Raw genomic sequence first — 5,171 nt, 5'->3', positions numbered from 1 at the left:
TTGATGTTTCAAGTTCCTGGCCAGGATATACAGATTGAGTTAGAAAAGAGTTTATGATAGGAAAATCTAATTAATCAAGAACTGAAATTAAAAGAGAATATAATGTTCATAGCAAATGGGGTTTGACATAAACCATGACTGCAGCTCGAATTGAGATTTTATAACAGAGAGATTCTAGTACATGGTAACACATGATTAAAGGTTCATTTAAGGTATTCCTTCTTACTGATTGGGTGGCCATGGCACGCTATGCTAGGTGTCAACCATGGTCTATGAGATGCCTAAAATGATTTAGAGAAATCATTTATGGTAAGAAAGGGTTCTGATGATATTAAGAGTTAATATCATATTTCATTGCCAATTAGTGATGAGCCTAGTGAGTCACACACTTACACAAGATAATCACCAAGTAAAATGTGATTTAATTGATTAATTAAAGAGTTTAATTGATTAATTAAATAGGTTTGGTTTGCAATAAGATTGCAAAGTCCCTAGCATAACTTGAAACCAAATCTGGGTTATTGGATGTATAGCATAAGCTAAATTTATATTTAAAGTATTTAAATATGAATTTAATTATGAGAAATTAATTAATAGAGATTAAGTAATTAATTTATATTTGATATAAATTGATTTGAAGAAGGGAAATAATGATTTTGAGCTGAGAACTCAAAATTACAATATAAGGGTAATTCGGTCATTTCACATGGTGACATGTGGCACCATGAGATGGTGACACATGGCATCATATAAGTTTGCCATTTGTCTTCCTATCATGTAAGATGATCAAGGTCAAGATTAAGTCCAGCTTTGACACTTGGCTTAATGTGATTGTGTCAATTAAAAATAAGATGCAATGATGTGGTGACATGTGGTATAGGGTTTAAGTGACTTAATGACCTAATTATATAAAAGGGAAAAGAAAAGAAGAAACATAACACTCTTATTTTCTCTCAAGTGTGGTGGCACACCTCTCTCCCTCTCCTCTTCATCTTGTCTTATCAATTCAAAGAGAATTGCCCAAAATCCTGAGAATTAAAATTGCTAGAAATTATTTCTAGTGTCCTATACATACAAACTACCTCTCTAAAGGTAAAAACCCAATTTATAATTGGTTGGAAAAGGCTTGAGAAGCAAATTGGAGGCTTCCCATTGGTGATCTTGGTGTGGAAAAGCTAGAGGGACAACACTTGGGGTCCTAGGTGCTTCCTAAAGGTGCCAATTACATCCATAGTGCATCAAAGAGGTTAGTGCTCTAACTTCTCTTTTAAACTAGGGTTTAAAAGAATTAATTTGTTAATTCACAATCTTGAATGACAAACATAGATCCTAATACATATTAAAAGTGTTTTAATATGCAATTGAGCATTGAAATTAATTAGACACATAAGAGATGTGGCATGATGCATGTAACCCTAGAAGAAAAATTTTGAAATTCAAAGCTCTAATGAACTAATCACCATGCTTGCGCTCCTTCAATTGGTATTAGAGCCACTATATTTGCCATTTAGATTGAATATTGAGATTTAATTGTGTGATTTTGATCAAATTATGATTGATCTAAAGCTATTTAGATTCACCAAGAGGTGGCGGCATGGTTGCGTACCTCATGGTGCGCATGGTTGTTGGGCTTCCCTCTTGGTGCGCATGGTTATTGGTCTTCAATATATAATTGTTGTATGTCTTTAGGCCCATGATTAAATTGTTTAATTAAGAATTTTGATCACACAATTAAATTTTGAAAAATTGTTTTCAAGGTATTAAATTTGGAAAGAGTTTCTAAATTTAATTTGTTTGAATGAGATTTAAATATGAATTTTAAAATTTGTTTGAATGAGATTCAAATATGAATTTTTAAATTTGTTTGAATGAGATTCAAATTTGAATTTTTTAATTTGTTTGAATGAGATTCAAATCTGAATTTTTCAGTTGAATATGAGATATTCAATTTAATTTTAGTATGTATGTTTTATTTAATTGTTAAATGGTAATATGCATGATGGATGATCACGGACAATAAAAGACCAAAGTGATTGGATTTATTTCTTTTATTTTTCTTTGGGTTGTAAAATAATTAATTTTATTTTGGTGGCATGTATTATAAGTATTGTAATAATTTGGGTTGTAATTTCATTTATTTGAGGACTTTAAAGTCCATATTCTTGTAAATTTGCCTTAGTATGCTAAGGATTACAATGTAATTGGATTGCAAGAAGATCAAGGAGGTCAAGAGCATTGGTGGGACCAGTGGGAGGAATTCAAGATTAATTGTTGATTATGTACTCCTTCAGCAACTCTTGTAAAATGAATGAATGAAATGCACCTAAGAATGCCCTGATTCAATTCTTGGTGGCTCAGAATTGAATCCCTTAGAAAGTCTATGATCATACCATATTTATTGTTTATCCATGTATGCATGAGATGTATGGGAATGTATACAAGTATATGATATATGCATGCCAAATGGATAATATGCAAAGTGATACCATAAGAGTAATTTAGCCGACCACTAAATCTTCCAAACAAATGATTAAGTTGGAAATGGTATAATTAAAGTAATTATATCATGGGCCTCCATTGAGGCAATTATTTTAAGAAATTTTAAATATTTGCATGTGATGCGTTAAATTTAAGAGATTTTCTTAAGAATAATTGTTAAGCATGAGATGTTGTAAATATGTAAATAGTTGAAGGCCAATAATAGATGTGCCTGAGGACATTAAAATTATTTGCATGTTTACTGGCTTAATGGGATCAACTTAACTAATATAAGATAAATCAATAATGGATGTGCCTGAGATTTTGAGCATTAGGGGCTAGATGAATGATTGAACCTTACATGAGATGTGATGGGCAAGGAGTTGCTCACTTATCGTTTATTGTAATTTTAATAATGGATGTGCCTGAGGATGATCAATAAGACTATAAGAATTTAATCACCCACTAGAAATCCATCCAACTAGAATTTCCATTTCCTACTTTGGTAGTGTAGGATTCGCCAAGTTAGTGAGAGGACCAATTTGATTAAAAGACCATATTCATTTTGGTTAATTACTTGATACATTTACTAATTAATCTAGTTATTTTTTGCAGTTAATTTTCTGATTGTAATGAGCACACAACAACCACCACCATCCAATATACTTGCGAGCATACTTGATCACAATAGGTTAACAGGACCTAATCTTTCTAATTGGCTAAGAAATTTAAAACTTGTCCTGAACCTAGAACGTATTGGATATGTTCTAGACTCAAATGTTCCTGGTCCCTTACCTCCAAAGGCCATTCAAGAGGAACATGACACTTTGGACAAGTGAAAGGAGCATGATATGAGAGCCAAGGGTTACATGCTTGCTTCTATGAGTAATGAGTTACAGAAGCAGCATGAAAATATGCAAAGTGCTAGTGAGATCCTCCTTCTCCTACAAGAGTTGTACGGTGAGCATAGCAGGAATGCTAGTATGAGATATCTAGGCAGTTATTCCGCATGAGGATCTCTGAGGGATAGAATGTTAGGAATCATGACCACAAGATGATTCGGCTTATAGAGCAGCTGGAACATCTTGACTTTAACATAGATTTCGAATTGCAGATAGATTTGATCCTTCAGTCCCTACCTGAGTCATTTGATAATTTTGCGACAAATTTCCATATGACTAAGCAGGAATACACCTTGGTTGGTTTACTTAACATTCTGGTTATTGCCCAAAAGAATATGTCGGGTGATAAAGGAAAAGAGGTAGCTTTGATTGCATCTTCTTCTGCTAAAAAGTCCAAGAAGAAGAAGAAGGGCAATAAGAATAAGAAACCTCAAGTTCCAGGACCTTCCAAGAAGATAGTCAAATAGAAAGGGAAGACCAAAGTTGATGGAGGCAAAGGAAAGTGTTTCCACTGCTAGAAGGATGGGCATTGGAAAAGGAACTGCCCAGAGTATCTTGCTTCTCTGAAGGATAAGAAGGATACACCTTCAGAAGGTATGTCTATATCTTGTTATTTAGATGCTGATGATGCTCATAGTTCATCTACAGCTTGGGTTTTAGATACTGGTGCTAATTCTCACATTTCTTATGATATGCAGGAACTAGCAAATAGTAGCAGCTTGCATGCTCGAGATGTTAGACTCTGGATTGACAATGGCTCAACTGTTGAAGCTTTAGCCATAGAATCTAAATCTTTTTACATGTGTGGACATGTTTTGTGTTTAAATAATATTTTGTATGTACTTGATGCTTTTAAGAACATCATTTCAATATCTAGTTTGACTAGTAATGGTTATGAATTTTAGTTCATAAATGATGTTTGCAATATTTATTTTAGAAATAAATATGTTGGTTCGGGTTATATGCATGATGGTCTTTATTATTTGGATAATAATGATAAACACAAATTGAATGCAAGTAATTTAAAAGAATGCAATGCCATGATGAAAATCAACTCAAGTTCAAAAATATCTTTGGCACTTAAGATTAGGTCATGCTGAAAAAGATAGGATTGCAAAGCTGGAGAAAATGGAAATTTTATCCTCATTGGGTTCTGAACCTACGCCAACTTGTGAATCCTGCCTTTAAGGCAAAATGACTAGATCACCCTTTGTTGGACAAGGAAGAAGAGCTAAAATATTTTGGAGCTAATACATAGTGATGTATGTGGTCCATTTAAGGAAATGGCTAGAGGTGATTTTCATTACTTTATTACCTTTATTGATGATAAATCAAGGTTTGGGTATTTATATTTGATGAAACACAAATATGAATCCTTTGAAAAGTTTAAAGAATTTAAATCTGAAGTAGAAAATCAAACAGGAAAAAGTATTAAAGCTCTTCGATCAGATCGTGGAGGTGAATACTTAAGTACTGAATTTGATGAATACTTGAAAGAGAATGGCATTGTTTCCCAGTTGACTCCTCTAGGAACGCCATAGCTGAATGGTGTATCTTAAAGGAGAAATCGTACCCTATTAGATATGGTACGCAGTATGATGAGCTATACTGATATGCCAATCTCCTTTTGTGGATTTGCATTAGAATCAGCTTTGCATATTCTGATTAGGATTCCATCAAAATCAGTTTTTTTCACATCTTATGAGATATGGCATGGAAGAAAACCAAGTCTTAAGCATGTTAAGATTTGGGTTTGTCCAGCTTATATCAAAAAGCTGAATGCTGACAAAT

The sequence above is a fragment of the Hevea brasiliensis genome, chromosome 18 (assembly GCF_030052815.1).
Source record: "Hevea brasiliensis isolate MT/VB/25A 57/8 chromosome 18, ASM3005281v1, whole genome shotgun sequence".
NCBI classification, from domain to species: Eukaryota; Viridiplantae; Streptophyta; class Magnoliopsida; order Malpighiales; family Euphorbiaceae; genus Hevea; species Hevea brasiliensis.
This window is presented reverse-complemented; position numbering follows the sequence as displayed.